Source organism: Hyla sarda, chromosome 1 (assembly GCF_029499605.1).
Source record: "Hyla sarda isolate aHylSar1 chromosome 1, aHylSar1.hap1, whole genome shotgun sequence".
NCBI classification, from domain to species: Eukaryota; Metazoa; Chordata; class Amphibia; order Anura; family Hylidae; genus Hyla; species Hyla sarda.
In genome coordinates this window covers 74771816-74789326 of record NC_079189.1, presented here as the reverse complement: position 1 = coordinate 74789326, position 17511 = coordinate 74771816, and positions in this window count along the sequence as shown.

Genomic DNA, 17511 nt, shown 5'->3' with positions numbered 1-17511 from the left:
CCTTAGGTGTACAGGCGCCCTGTGCGAGCTAACCTTGTGGCGCCCCCCATTACCCCATAAACATACACAAAGAGGAAAAAAATATTTGTAACAACATACACTGGGAGTTGTAGTTCATAAACCGGTGTTTCCCAACCAGGGTGCCTACAGATGTTGAAAAACTACTACTACCAACACTCCCTGGTTGGGAAACACTGGCATACACTCACATACCAAGGACTACTACTCCCAGCATGTGTCATTCAGGAGTCCCCCCCTCACACATAGAAATGATCCCCAGTATGATATTTAGTCCCCTGCAGTCTATACATCCCCAGCCCATGTGATATGTCCCCTTCACACACAGAAATCATCCCCAGCTTTCATGCTGTGATGCCCCCCCCCCCCTTATCCCCAGCCCGTGCAGTATGTCCTCCTTCACACATAGCAGTCATTAGGGAGGTGAGGAGCTGTGCATGTCCTCTCTCCCCTCCCCCGCTCTATGTTTTCCCCGTGCAAACTTGCAACCTCCCCGTGGTAAGTTAGGTCCTCTGGAGACAGAGCAGGGGGAGGGGAGGGAGCTGTGTATGTCCTCTATCTCCCCCTTCTCTGTCTTATGGTCTAATGCAGAGCTGCGTCCTCCATTTTCCGGAAGGGGGAGATAAGGGACTCATTTATCTCATGCAGACGTGCGACCTCGGGCTCTTCCTCACTCTAGCTTCGGAAAACTTCGGGGAGCGAAGTGGTCAGACTTTTGCATGGGTTTGAAAATCTCACCTCACACCGGCCTGTTACACAGTGAGCTGTGTCGGCCGCCCAGGGCCCCTGTTGCTATGGCACCGGGCGGCCGACACAGCTGACAGTAAATCTAACAAATAGTAGGGGGGAGCATTTGTTAATATGTGTGACACATGTGACTGATGTGTATAGACGCTGGCAACGGTCACATCATAAATGTGGCGCATGCTGTGTGCTACAACTTTGCAAATATATAGGCTAATTTGGGCTTTGAAATATGACCCATATAGCTTTTAATATAAGCCACACGTATCTGATGGTATTGGAACTTTCACAAACTCAAAATTGGAGATCTATACAATACAGTAGAGCTCATAAAAGAAGATATATTTTCCTATAGATAGATAGTGGCTATGTTGCTATTTTATAAAGTTCAATGGTATTTGTAGATGGATTAAAGGAATTGTCTTATTAATCCATATCACTGTACAACAAATCTCCAATTAAAACCTAACATTTATTTATTTTATTTTTTTCCAAATAATAAAATCACCAAGCAAACATTCAAAAGCCCTTATTTCTGTAGATATTCTCTGGATATAGCAGGTTACCACATTTATATACAAAGCCTTAGGCTGAGAGCGGCAGACAATCTAAACAATTTTAACTAAAATATAGAGTACAGCTCATCACCTAGACAGGTCTGAAATACTATTTCTAAATGGCTACATTATGGTTATTAAACCTACTATGAACTAACAATACACATAAATAAAGTATACTGGCCTAGACAATTAATGTATAACAATAAACCACAAAAATATACAATATCCTTAATAAACAATTATGAGGTCAGTGCTTCCTTACTTAGGTTGGGTTTACATATGTCCGGCGTCTGGTTTATTAAACCCAGCCTTAGGCTGCATTCACACTTCGTTTTTACATTACGGGTGGCGGATCCAGCTGGGGGAGGGTCAAACCGGGCTCTCCCGTACCCCAGCCAGACCAGACCTAAAACCGTAGTATACAACGGTTATAGGTCAGGTCAGGAAACTGCACACGAATCAGCCATCGGCTGTCCGGGCATGCTGGGTTTTGTAGTTTTGAAACCTCTGGAAGTCCGCAGGTTGAAGACCACGCTTCGGGCCAGACTAGTGACGTTGCCTTGATGACGCACAAGGAAGTTGTGCATGAACGTCCCTGTGGGTTGTCGTCACGGCAACGTCACTACTCCGGGGCCGGGCCCGAAGCGCGGAGAAGAGGCCCCCCCCCCGGTGAAAATGGACAGCCCACAACGACTAAAATGGGCAGAGAGCTCACTCAAGTATAAGCCGAGGGGGGGGGGGGGGGGGGGGGTTTCAGCACGAAAAATTGTGCTGATAAACTTGGCTTATACTCGAGTATATATGGTAATATACTAAGATGCCTAAGCTTTGAAGCTATATTTATTATATCCTCAGTTTTACCCTATTAAAAACCCTTCTGAAATACCAATTATCGCTGTCAAATTGAGACATACAGTATATTCTCAGCTTCACAAAATAGGTTGACTACTTTCCTATATATTTCATTCATTTATTTTACAGCTTCTGTCTCCTAACAACAACATTTTTCAACCTTTTTGCTCATTTTTATTCACTGCCATTGCAACATAGGGTTTTGCAGACTTTCTGATGATCACATAGCTGTTTTTTTACGTCTTAGTTTTCTTAAATACCAATTTTCTTCAGCTGCAGTCTATCTTCTGTGAGAACCTTTCCACATACTCCCACCACCAGATGTCAAGAAGAGAAAGCCCAGTACCAAGCTCACAACAAAACTAAATCTCCCAGCTGCTTCTGTCATAGCATTTCTTTCTTGCGTGCGCTGTTTTCCAATCTTTCCAGTCACTTGAGTTCCAGTGTTTTCAGTTCTTAGTCCCAAGCACCTTATTTTCATTTGTCTATCAGTCAACTTCATTGTCATGCATGTAGTCCCTTGCCACTTATGTTTCAGACAGGACATCAACCTTTTCCCTGACAATGTCGTCTCCTCTATCTCTATAAATTCATCTTGTTTTTTAACTATTCATTTTCCATGTAGCCTGTTGTGAAACACATTTGTATTTCAGTCATATCTTCACATATTATTTATTTAATGACATTTTATAATAACATTTTGTAATGTCTTTCTTAAATTGTGTATTGATTTACAGTATATACACTGCTCAAAAAATAAAGGGAATGCTTAAACAACACAATGTAACTCCAAGTCAATCACACTTCTGTAAAATCACTAGTGTTGAGCGGCATAGGCCATATTCGAATTTGTGATATTTTGCCAATATATGGACGAATATTCATCATATATTCGCTAAATTTGCATATTCGTAATATTTGCGTTTGATCTTCGCATATGCGAAAATTTGCATATGCAAAAATTTGCATATGCAGAAAATTTGCATATGCAAAAATTAGCATATAAAAATTAGCCTGTGCGAAAATTCGCATATGCGAAAATATGCGCACGCCAGTCTCACACAGTAGTATTAGAACCTTCTTTACACCACACAAGCTGGAAGCAGAGAGGGGTGATCACTGTGATGTGTACTGTAAAAAAAAAAAATTAAAAAAAAATTAAAAATAAACGAATATTCGTAATTATGAATATATAGTGCTATATTCGCGAATATTCGCAAATTCGCGAATATGCGATATTTGCGAATAAAATTTGCATTGTGAATATACACGAGCAACACTAGAAATCACACTGTCCTCTCAGGAAGCAACATTGATTGACAATCAATTTTCCATGCTGTTGTGCAAATGGAACAGACAACAGGTGGAAATTATAGGCAATTAGCAAGACACCCCCAATAAGGGGGTGGTTCTGCAGGTGGTGACCACAGACCACTTCTCAATTTATATACTTCCTGGATTATGTTTTGGTCACTTTTGAATGCTGGCGGTGCTTTCACTCTAGTGGTAGCATGAGACGGAGTCTACAACCTGCACAAGTGGCTCAGGTAGTGCAGCTCATCCAAGAAGGCACATGAATGCGAGCTGTGGCAAGAAGGTTTGCTGTGTCTGTCAGCGTAGTGTCCAGAGCATGGAGGCGCTACCAGGAGACAGGCCAATACATCAGGAGACTTGAAGGAGGCTGTAGGAGGGCAACAACCCAGCAGCAGGACCGCTACCTCCACCTTTGTGCAAGGAAGAGCAGGAGGAGCACTGCAAAATGACCTCCAGCAGGTCACAAATCTGCATGTATCCACTCAAACTGTCAGAAACAGACTCCATGAGGGTGGTATGAGGGCCCGATGTCCACAGGTGGGGGTTTTGCTTACAGCCCAACACCATGCAGGATGTTTGGCATTTGCCAGAGAACACCAAGATTGGCAAATTCGCCACTGGCGCCCTGTGCTCTTCAAAGATGAAATCAGGTTCACACTGAGCACATGTGACTGACGTGACAGAGTCTGAAATGCTGTAGAGAATGTTCTGCTGCCTGCATCATCCTCCAGCATGAGCGTTTTAGTGGTGGGTCAGTAATGGTGTGGGGTGGCATTTCTTTGGGGGGCCGCACAGTCCTTCAAGTGCTTGCTAGAGGTAGCCTGACTGCCATTAGGTACCGAGATGAGATCCTCAGACCCCTTGTGAGACCATATGCTAGTACGGTTGGCCCTGGGTTCCTCCTAATGCAAGACAGTGCTAGACCTCATGTGGCTGGAGTGTGTCAGCAGTTCCTGCAAGAGGAAGGCATTGATGCTATGGACTGGCCCGCCCATTCCCCAGACCTGAATATGATTGTCCCGCCCACAGACTGTCCAGGAGTTGGTGGATGCTTTAGTCCAGGTATGGGAGGACATCCCTCAGGAGACCATCCACCACCTCATCAGGAGCATGCCCAGGCATTGTAGGGAGGTCATATGGGCATGTGGAGGCCACACACACTATTGAGCCTCATTTTGACTTGTTTTAAGCACATTACATCAAAGTTGGATCAGGCTGTAGCGTGGTTTTCCACTTTGATTTTGAGTGTGACTCCATATCCAGACCTCAATGGGTTGATAAATTTGATTTCCATTGGTCATTTTTGTGTGATTTTGTTGTCAGCACATTCAACTATGTAAAGACGAAAGTATTTCATACAATTAGTTCATTCATTCAGATCTAGGATGTGTTATTTTAGTGTTCCCTTTTATTTTTTTTGAGCAATGTAGAATATCATTAGCTATATATAAACAATTGTAGGGTGGTGAGTGTGAAAAGTACTCAGCAGCTAAGTTTGCTATATACACAACAGGCGTTGGTTGCAACTCACCGGCAATGGCCAGGTTTGAAGATAACTTAGAACCTGCCCATTTAAAGAGGGACTGTCGCACCACCTCCCCTGTGTTACTTTTACGGTGTCCATATTAGGACATCCTAAGCATTATCCATAACTCTGCCCTCCCTCAGCAAAACTCTGTCCTCCCTCCGTCAAAACTCCATCCTCCCTAGGGCAAAACTCCGTCTTCCCTCAGGCAAAACTACATCCCCCCTCAGGCAAAACTCTGTCCTCCCTCAGGCAAAACTTCATCCTCCTTCCTCCCTCAGGCAAAACTCCTTCCACCCTCAGACAAAACTCCATCCATCCTCCTCTGTTAGGCAAAACTCCCTCCTCCATCATGCAAAACTCTGTCCTTCCTCCTCCCTCAGGCAAAACTCCCTTTTTCCTCAGTCATAACTCCATCCTCCCTAAGGCATGACTCTGTCCTCCCTCAGGCAATACTCCTTCCTCCCTCAGACAAAACTCTGTCCTCCCTCATCCAAAACTTCCTCCTCCCTCAGGCCAAACCCCCTCTTCCTTCCCAGACAAAACTCTGTCCTGCCTCAGGCCAAGAGGTATGCAGAGTGTGAGAGAGGCTACACATGGGAGGATAAATGCATAGTGCAGTGTTTCCCAAACAGGGTGCCTCCAGCTGTTGCAAAACTACAACCCCCAGGTGTTAGGCAGGATGGAGTTTTGTCTGAGGTAGGAGGTAGTTTGGTCTGAGGGATGAGGGAGGACAGAGATTAGGGTGATGCCTAAGAATGTCCTAATTAGTGTTGCTCGCGAATATTCGCAATGCGAATATAGCACTATATATTCGTAATTACGAATATTCGTTTGTTTGTTTTTTTTTTGTTATTTTTTTTTTTTTACAGTACACATCACAGTGATCATCCCTCTCTGCTTCCAGCTTGTGTGGTCTAAAGAAGGGTCTACTACTACTGTGTGAGACTGGCGTGCGCATTTTCGCATATGCGAAAATTTGCATATGCTAATTTTCGCATATGCGACTTTTCGCACATGCTAATTTTTATACGCTAATTTTCGCATAGGCAAATTTTCGCATATGCGAAAATCAAACGTGAATATTACGAATATGTGAATTTAGCGAATATATGACGAATATTCGTCCATATATTCGCGAAATATCACGAATTCGAATATGGCCTATGCCGCTCAACACTAGTCCTAATATGGTCACGGTATACTTTCATTTGCTTAAGGTGTCATGATCACAGACATTTTTTTTTTTTTTACAGTTATTTGAGACACCCTTCCATTCTATGGGGGTTTATAGTTTGTCTGATAATTCAGGGAATCAGTCAGATGGGCGTGAACTTAATTTTAATAATTACTGATTAAGGTTTATAATTTTTGTATAGAACAATAGCACTATGACACAGGTGGTTCTGTTATGTCTGTTTTCCTGTCTAAGTGGATATGGAGGACCTGGTAACAGGGGTGAGTGAATAGTATGTGATGTGCTGTTGACCCTGTGTTTGACTTGTGCTTTTCGGGCACATTATTGGATAAATGAATTTCCATAGTGTGTGGTTATTATTAGTTTACCAACAGGACTTGAAGTTGTTTGAAGTGCTTTCAAAATACTGTCTGAATTTTGCTAATCCTTCTTTCCAGAGGGTTACTCCGCCCCTAGAAATGTTGTCCACTATTCAAAGGATAGGGGATAACATTTCTGATCTCGGGGGGTTCGGCCACTGGGACTCCCCTCGATATACGGTCCAGCACTGTGGCATTCCTGAACTCGGAACCCTGGGGCTTGCATGTTCTTTGACCTCATGTCACACCCCTCCATTCATGTCTATGGGAAGAGGCATGATAGCTGTGTACTAGCCTTCACAGGAGCCAAGAGGCTTCCAAATTGTGAGTAATATAAATTTTGATATTTGTACATGGGTCGTTTGAGCACTTATTTAAATTAGCCTGTAATCCCCTGGCAAAATATCACCATGTATGGTGATGCGTGATTTTTCATTTGGGAGTGTATATGTGGATTTATGATATCTGTAGGTTGTATTTTAGTATGGTTTATTAAAAGTTATATCTTAGAAGGGGTACATTAGTGCAATTGTTTCTTAAAATTATGACCCACCGTTTAATTGCTTTTTTGGTGCTGTGAAAGGTTGTTGTGAATGGGAGTAAATATCAGGGGAGTGGCAGGGTTATACGGTCAGGGGGTGTGAATGTCATACACTGAAGGTGTGTGTGCCTAATACACATTCTCCAACCATATTATCCTGCCCATAACCTGATAGTCCCTCCCATTATTAAAACTTAGTTCACACCCATCTGACTGATCCCCTGAATAGTCAGACAAACTATAAACTCACAAAGAAACTGTAAAACATTTTGTGATAAGGGTACCCTAAGATTTCAAATTTTAATGTAATTCAATTTTTTTTATGGGCTGACCACATGTCCTCTTGAAACAGACAGATGGCATAGTCACAGTAGCATCTAAACAATAGTGTTGAGCGGCATAGACCATATTCGAATTCGCAATATTTCACGAATATATGGACGAATATTCGTCATATATTCGCTAAATTCGCATATTTGTAATATTTGCGTTTGATTTTCACATATGCGAAAATTTGCATATAAAAATTAGCATGTGCAAAAATTTGCATATGCGAAAATGCGCACGCCAGTCTCACACAGTAGTATTAGAGCCTTCTTTACACCACACAAGCTGGAAGCAGAGAGAGATGATCACTGTGATGTGTACTGTAAAAAAAAAAAAGAATATGCAATATTCGCAAATAAAATTGCGCCTTGCGAATATTCGCGAGCAACACTACTAAACAATTAAAGTGTACCTGTCTCTTTTTAAAATCTTTTGACATTTCACAGAGACATATTAAAATTTTGGATCTGTTTGAGTTTCAGTCTTTGACTAATTGCTAGAAAAAGTGGGGAAAGAAGTGTGTGGTTGAACACTTAAAATAATATATATATATATATTCGCCCTATATTTACAAATTTTGCGAATATGCGCATATGGGGGGAAAAAGCGAATATTCGTAATTTCGAATATATAGCGAATATATTGGCAACAAACGTGAATTTGAAAATTTGCGATAATGCGAACACCTCCAGGCTCTGTACTTGTGCTGCCATATGGTCTCCTCGTGCTGATGATCCCACCCCCAGGCTCTCTCATTGTGCTGCTTTATGGTCTCCTCATGCTAATACTACCACCTCCACGCTCTGTCATTGTGCCACCATATGGTCTCCTCATGCTGAGGCTATCACATCCAGGCTCTGTCATTGTGCCGCCATATGGTCTCCTCATGCTGATGCTACCAACTCCAATCTCTGTTATTGTGCTGCTCTATGGTCTCCTCATGCTGATGCTGCCACCTCCACGCTCTCTCATTGTGCTGCTCTATGGTCTCATCATGCTGATGCTACCGCCTCCATGCTCTGTCATTGTGTCACCATATGGTCTCTTCATGCTGATGCTACCACCTCCAGGCACTGTAATTGTGCCACCATATGGTCTCCTCATGTTGATGCTTCCACCTCCAGGCTCTCTAATTGTGCTGCTCTATGGTCTCCTCATGCTGATGCCACCACCTCCATGCTCTCTCATTGTGCTGCCATGGATATTGCAAAACATAATTAAGGTGCTGGTCCCCAGGTTCAGAAATTCCTCTGCATTAGGGTAACTTTCAGGACTCCTGATGCGGTTGCGACCTCCAGGCTGTCTCATTCAGCCACTATACTGTCTCCTCATGCTTCAGCCAACTTCAGGCTGTGCAATTCAGCCAATATATGGTCTGCTCATGCTGTTACAAACTCCAGGCTGTGCCATTCAGCCACTGTATGGTCTCCTCAGGCTTCAGCCAACTCAAGGCTGTGCCATTAAGACACTATATGGACTCCCCATGCTGCCAAAAACTTCAGGCAGCCCTTACGTCGCTATATGGTCTCCATATACTGACGCCTCCTCCAGGCTCTGTCATTTTGCTGCCATGTGACATGTGACTTCTTGTTAAATTTGGTCCTTTGAACCCATATGCCGGGGCCCGGGACACTAAAATTTGGAGTTAAAATTTCAATTTCAAAATCCTCAATTTCAATATCTTAAATTTAAAAATCTTAAATTTCAATGGTCTCCTCATGCTTCTGCCAAATCCAGGCTGTGCCATTCGGAACCTAAATGGCCTCCTCATGTTTCAGCCACCTAAAGGCTGTGTCATTCAGCCAATATATGGTTTACTGATGCTGCTGGGCCTGGGCCTAAAATTTTTTATGGTAGCACTAGCTACCATAATTCTTCAAATTAAATTTCAAAATCCATCTTTAATTCTTAGGGATTGTGAAGCCCTAGTGTCTACTCATGCTGCTGCCAGCTCCAGGCTGTGTCATTCAGCAATTATATGGTCTCCTCAAGCTCCCAACACCTTCACACTGTGTCAATTAGCAACTATATGGTCTCCTCATGCTGCCAACACCTCCACGCTGTCATTCAGCCACTATATAGTTACATAGTTACATAGTTACATAGTTAGTACGGTCGAAAAAAGACATATGTCCATCAAGTTCAACAAGGGAATTAAGGGGTAGGGGTGTGGCACGATATTGGGGAAGGGATGAGATTTTATATTTCTTCCTAAGCATTAATCTTATTTTGTTCCAGGAATGTATCTAATCCTGTTTTAAAGCTGTTAATTGTTCCTGCTGTGACCAGTTCCTGAGGTAGACCGTTCCATAAATTCACAGTCCTCACGGTAAAGAAGGCGTGTCGCCCCTTGAGACTAAACTTTTTCTTCTCCAGACGGAGGGAGTGCCCCCTCGTCCTTTGGGGGGGTTTAACCTGGAACAGTTTTTCTCCATATTTTTTGTATGGGCCATTAATATACTTATATACGTTTATCATATCCCCCCTTAAACGTCTCTTCTCAAGACTAAACAATTGTAACTCCTTTAATCGCTCCTCATAGCTAAGATGTTCCATGCCCCATATTAGTTTAGTCGCGCGTCTCTGCACCCTTTCTAACTCCGCAGTGTCCCTTTTATGGACAGGTGCCCAAAACTGAACAGCATATTCCAGGTAAGGCCGTACCAATGATTTATAAAGGGGGAGTATTATGTCCCTGTCCCTTGAGTCCATGCCTCTTTTGATACATGACAATATCCTGCCGGCTTTGGAAGCAGCAGCCTGACATTGCTTGCTATTCTGTAGTCTGTGATCTACAAGTACACCCAGATCCTTCTCTACCAGTGACTCTGCCAGTTTAATCCCCCCTAAGACATATGACACATGCAGGTTATTAGTACCCAGATGCATAACTTTACATTTATCCACATTGAACCTCATTTGCCAAGTGGATGCCCAGACACTTAGTCTATCCAAGTCATCTTGTAACTTATGCACATCCTCTATAGACTGTACTGTGCTACAAAGCTTGGTGTCATCTGCAAAGATAGAAACAGAGCTGTTAATACCATCCTCTATATCATTGATAAATAAATTAAACAACAGCGGGCCCAGTACTGAACCTTGGGGTACACCACTAATAACCGGGGACCAATCAGAGCACGAATCATTGACCACCACTCTCTGGGTACGATCCATGAACCAGTGTTCAATCCAGTTACAAACTAAAATTTCCAAACCCAAAGACCTTAACTTACCTGTCAGACGTCTATGAGGGACAGTATCAAACGCTTTAGCAAAATCCAGAAACACTATATCTACAGCCATTCCTCTGTCAAGGCTTCTACTCACCTCTTCATAAAAGCAAATTAGATTGGTTTGACAACTTCTATCCTTAGTAAACCCATGCTGGCTATCACTTATAATACAATTATCCCCTATGTATTCCTGTATGTAATCCCTTATAAGTCCTTCAAACAATTTACCCACAATGCACGTTAAACTTACCGGACTATAGTTTCCTGGGGAAGACCTAGAGCCCTTTTTGAAGATTGGCACCACATTCGCCTTGCGCCAGTCCCTTGGCACAATACCAGACACCAGAGAATCTCTAAATATCATGAACAGGGGTACAAATATTACTGAACTTACCTCTCTAAGAACTCTTGGGTGTAGTCCATCCGGTCCTGGGGATTTGCTTACATTTATATCCCTTAACTTACCTTGTACCATCTCTACATTAAGCCAGTTCAGTACATTACATGATGTGTTACCAGCACTGACCTGGCCAATGTCAGCTCCTTCTTCCATAGTGTATACAGAACTAAAGAACCCATTCAGTAGCTCCGCCTTCTCTTGATCGCCTGTGACAACCTCCCCATTATCATTATTAAGGGGTCCTACATGCTCTGTCCTTGGTTTTTTTGCATTTATATATCTAAAAAAATATTTAGGATTAGTTTTGCTTTCTTTGGCCACCTGTCGCTCATTTTGAATTTTTGCTGTTTTTATTACATTTTTACAGATTTTATTAAGCTCCTTGTACTGTTTAAATGTTATAGCTGACCCATCAGATTTGTATTTTTTTAAGGCTATTTTTTTGTTGTTTATTGCTCTTTTAACATCATGTGTCAGCCATGTAGGATTTAGTTTTAATCGTTTATATTTGTTCCCCTTTGGTATATATTTAGCTGTATAGTTATTTAGAGTTGATTTAAAGATGTCCCATTTACCTTCTGTATCAGTATTTGACAACACCTCCCCCCAGTCTATGTCCTGTAGTGCAGCCCTCAGCCCAGGGAAATTTGCCTTTTTAAAGTTATATGTTTTTGCCTTCCCCGCCTGTCTTTGTTTTCTACATTTTAAGTCAAAAGTAACTATATTGTGGTCGCTATTACCAAGGTTTTCCCGCACAGTTACATTACCAACCAGCTCTGCGTTGTTGGAAATGATCAGATCCAACAAGGCATCACTTCTTGTTGGGTCCTCCACAAACTGGCCCATAAAATTATCCTGCAATAAATTTAGGAATTGTCGCCCCTTTGTAGTTTTAGCCAACCCCGGACCCCAATCTATATCTGGATAGTTAAAATCTCCCATTATTACCACTGTACCTGCCCGGGCGGCCCTCTCTATTTGTTTATGAAGCCGAACTTCTATCTCTTCAGTGATATTAGGGGGTCTGTAGATTACACCATGGGGAGACCATATCATTTCTGGTCTCCTCATGCTTCAGCCACCTCCAGGCTTTGTCATTCAGCCAATATATGGTTTACAGATGCTGGTGAGCCTGCATGTGGGCCTTAAAAAAATTATGGTAGCACTAGCTTCCATAAATTTTCAATTTAAATTTCAAACACATTCAGACACTAAATGGCCTCCTCATGTTTCAGCCACCTCCAGGCTGTGCCATTCAGACACTATATGGTCTCCTCATGCTTCAGACAACTCCAGGCAGTGCCATTCAGACACTATATGGTCTCCCCATGCTGCCACAAACTCCAGGCAGTCATTCAGCCACTTTATGGTCTCCTCATACTGATGTCACCTCCAGGCTCTTTCATTGTGCTTCCATGTGACTTGTGACTCCTTGATATATTTGGTCCTTTGTACCAACATGCAGGGGCCCGATACACTAAAACTTGGGAGTTAAAATTTTAATTTCAAAATCCTCAAATTCAATTTAAAATTCTTAAATTTATTTTTAAAAATCTTAAATTTCAATTGTCCCCTCATGCTTCTGCCAACTCCACGCTGTGCCATTCAGCCTCTATATGGTCTTCTCATGCTTCAGTCAACTCTAGACTATGTCATTCAGCCACTATATGGTCTCCTCATGCTTCAACCACCTCTAGGCTGTGTCATTCAACCAATTTATGGTTTACTGATGCTGCTGGGCCTGGGCCAAAAAAAATTTATAGTAGCACTAGTGCTACCATAAATCTTCAATTTAAATTTCAAAATTCATATTTTAATCTTAGGGATTGTGAACCCTAGTGTCTACTCTGCCAGTTCCAGGCTGTGTCATTCAGAAATGATATGGTCTCCTCATGCTGCCAACACCTCCACGCTGAGTCATTTAGCCACTATATGATCTCCTCATGCTGCCAACACGTCCACGCTGTATCATCCAGCCACTACATGGTCTCCTCATGCTTCAGCCACATCTAAGCTGTGTCATTCAGCCACTATATAGTCTCATCATGCTTCAGTCAACTCCAGGCTGTGTCATTCAGCCACTATATGGTCTCCTTATTATTAAGCCATCCCCAGGCTGTGTCATTCAGCCAATATAGGGTTTACTGGTGCTGCTGGGCCTGGACCTGGGCCTAATAATTGTTATGATAGCACTAGCTACCGTAAATCTTCAATTAAAATTTCAAAATTCATCTTTTTATCTTAGGGATTGAGAAGCCCTAGTGTCTACTCATGTTGCTGCCAGCTCCAGGCTGTGTCATTCAGCAACTATATGGTCTCCTCATGCTGCCAACACCTCCACACTGTGTCATTTAGCCACTATATGGTTTCCTCATGCTTCAGCCACATCCAAACTGTGTCAGTCAGCCAATATATGGTCTCCTCATGCTGCCAACACCTCCATGCTGTGTCATTCAGCCACATAGAGTAGTGAAAAGGAGGATGTTGCACTCACCGTAAATCACAGCAGGTTTTCTTTTAAATCATGGTTTATTCATCGTGAGTTCAAAGGTGCTGTACAAGCAGGCAGGAGGGAAGGGAGGGGAGCGGGCATCAGCTCTGTCAGCGCCGGAACCTGTCAAGGTGATGTTTGTAAACTCTCGGATAAAGTTGTGGACAGCATGTATGTGTGCAACTTAAAAAAAAGGGCAGATATAAACATCAAGACATGTGGCTGAATCGCCGGAACTGGGGGTATAACATCATTCAAGTACCCAGAGTAGACAGCTAAATTTACAAATAATTTTGATGTAGTAAGGTGTCAGCCACAATGCGCAAGGAGGAAATAGGTAATAAACGGCATAAAATGAGCCTTAGTTAGGGATAGTAGAGAAAATTTTTTTGGTTGAATAGGACAGCATAATAGGTAAGATCAAGCAGATAGCATAAACGGCACGTGCATCACGAAATGGAAAAGAGGTTATAACAAAAAATTATGGTTTATGAAAGAAAACGGAACATCCTGAAAGTCACGGTCCTGAGGGAAGAGAGACAAAACAACAGAAAAATGAACAATAAAAAATAGACAAAAGGACGGCCGAAGGTTCAAATGCAAGCATTCAGTTCATGTTTCTCATTTAAGCCAAGACCCTCTGTGACTCTTTATTTCGAGATTCAGATGGTTTCTTTTTTGGCGCAAGGTATTTTCCTTTGTCTTTCCTGGGTATTGGTGCAGGACACGCTCGATCCCTAAAAATTTTAGGCAGGTAGAATCTCCAGAGTGGACACTGCGGACGTGCTCGGATAGTTTTGGTACTCCAGTGCCTAATCTTGAGTGCCGTAAATGTTCTCTGAACCTTGCGAACAGGGCACAAATAGTGGAGCCCCCGTAAAGTAATTTGCACAGGATGGAGTAGACTACAAAGTTTGTTCTGCATGTTATCAGATCTTTCCCATGTACATTGAGGCCTCCAATGCAATAATTTCTTCCATTGAGGGAGTGAGAGCAGTAGGAGCAGTTGCCACATTTAAAGTTACCGGAGGGGGAAGAAGAGGTAAGCTAGTCAGATTTCGGGGTGCTAGAGGAGAATGTGCTTCTTACTAAATAATTCTTAATAGTTTTATTCTTTATGTAGGCGAAGATAGGTTTATTCTTTGCTACATCGTTGAGATCAGGATCCTGTTCCAGTAGATACCAATGTTTAAGAACAGTCTTTTTCAGTAAACCAGACATGTTACTGAATTTTAAGGAAAAAATGAAGCGTTTCGATTTATCAGGGCAAGTGTGCCTTTTTTCTTTATTCACCAAAGAGGAACGTGATTTTCCTATAATGCGCTCCATGGCTCTTTCGGTCACTTTTCTGGGGTAGCGCCTCTCATGTAAGTGTTCTATTAGCTGGTCTGCCTGGTCTTGGAAAATCGAGGGATCACTATTTATTTTTTTAAGGCGCAATAGTTGGCTATATGGTAGAGGTGCCTTAGTATATTCGGGATGGAAACTGTCATGATGCAAATATAGCATAGGGGACAAAGATTTCCTGTAACCCTCAGTTGCTACTTGATTATTCTCTAGAGAGACCACGACACCCAGAAATGTTATTTCTTTATGGTGAAAGGAGGAGGTAAAGTGCATGTTCATTTTGTTTTTATCATTTAAGTCTGCAACAAAAGATCTAAAGCATTCTTCACCACTGTCCCAAAGCAGAAAGATGTTGTCCACATATCTGAGGTAAAGTTTTATTGCTCTTGTGTGCTTGTTGGATGACGAGTAGATGTTTTGAGCTTCTTGTGTTCTAGTGTTGCCAAAAAGATGTTAGCCAGGGTACAGGAGACTGGGGTCCCCATGGCTGTACCCGCCCATTTCTTTTACCAGACCCCGTCGAACTGAAAATAATTGTTCTCTAGGACAAAGGCTGGGGCTTCTGTTACGAAGTCACAGTAGGAGGAAGACTTCCCCGCAGCCGTTAAGAATTCTCTTGCGGTATTGACACCCAATTCTTGTGGGATCAGGGAATATAAAGACTCGACATCTGTGGTTTCCAGTTTGTATTTTTCTATGAACATGTCCTGTAACAAATCAAGAAAGGCCTCCGTATCCTTCAGGTAAGAAGGGATGTTGGGCAGAAGAGGACGCAATAGCCAATCCACGTATTGTGAAAGGTACTTGATTACCCAGCCATTGCCTGAGAATATCGGGCGCCCTGGAGGTTGCTCCAGGGATTTGTGCACTTTGGGTAGATAGTACCATTGTGGCTTGCGTGGAGTGTCAGGAATACGTTTTTCTTCTCTCCTTCTTGAAATGAGGCCGATCTACACTTTTTGTCTAAGGAAGGTTCTTAAATTTGATAAGACCTTTTGTGTGGGATCATGGGTTATTTTTACGTAGGTCCTAATGTCAGACAGTTGTCTGTGGGCCTCCTTCTGATACTGATGCTTCGAGAGAATAACTATACTGTTGCCTTTATCAGCCTTTTTTATGACAATATCTGGTCTCTCCTTAAGCCATTTTAGTGTCTTTTTTTCTTTGGCAGTGAGGCTCTGTGAGGGACTCGAGTACAAGAGGGCTTTCATATCCCTGGTAACTGCATCTTTAAATTTTTCCAGGTTGCTGCCACTGAGTAGTGGTGGTGAAAATGTGGAAAGTTTCCAAGATGGTGGTTTCTTCCTCATCAGAATTAGCTACATCAGGATTCTGCAAACTAAGGAGGAGTGCTAAATCCGAAGTGTCTGAGGGGTTGCTAGCAAAATGTGCGCTGAATCCAAGCGAGCCCAGTAAGGCAGGTTGCTCATCCTCTTTTTTGGAGCGCATTAAAGGAAAATCACGTTCATCTTTGGTGAATAAAGAAAAAAGGCACACTTGCCCTGATAAATCGAAATACTTCATTTTTTTCCCTTTAAATACAATAACATCTCCAGTTTACTGAAAATGACTGTCTTTAAACATTGGTATCTACTGGAAGAGGATCCTGATCTCCACGATGTAGCGAAGAATAAACCTATCTTCGCCTACATAAAGAATAAAACTATTAAAGATTATTTAGTAAGAAGCACATTCTCCTCTAGCACCCCAAAATCTGACTGGCTTATCTTTTCTTCCCCCTCCGGTAAATTTAAATGTGGCAACTGCTCCTACTGCTCTCACTGCCTCAATGGAAGAAATTATTGCATTGGAGGCACCAATGTACATGTGAAAGATCTGATAACATGCAGAACAAACTTCGTAGTCTATCCCATCCTATGCCCGTGCAAATTACTTTACGTGGGCTCCATTATCCGTGCCCTGTTCACAAGGTTCTGAGAACATTCATGGCACTCAAGATTAGGCACTGGAGAACCAAAACTATCCGAGCATGTCCGCAGTGTCCACTCTGGAGATTTTACCTGCCTCAAATTTCTAGCGATCGAGCGTGTCCTGCACCAATACCCAGGAAAGACAAAGGAAAATACCTTGCACCAAAAAGAAGCCATCTGGATCTCGAAATAAAGAGCCACAGAGGGTCTTGGCTTAAATGAGAAACATGAACTGAATGCTTGCATTTGAACCTTCGGCTGTCCTTTTGTCTATTTTTTATTGTTAATTTATCTGTTGCTTTGTCTCTCTTTCCTCTGGACCTTAACTTTCAGGATCTTCCGTTTTCTTTCATAATCCATATTTTTTTGTTATAACCTCTATTACATTTTGTGATGCACGTGCCGTTATGCTGTTATCTGCTTGATCTTACCTATGATGCTGTCCCATTCACCCAAAAATAATTTCTCTACTATCCCTAACTAAGGCTCATTTTATGCTAATTAACTATTTCCTCCTTGCGCATTGTGGCTGACACCTTACTACATCGAAATTATTTGTAAATTTAGCTGTTTACTCTGGGTACTTGAATGATGTTATACCCACAGTTCCAGCGATTCAGCCACATGTCTTGATGTTTATATCTGCCCTTTTTTTAAGTTGCACACAT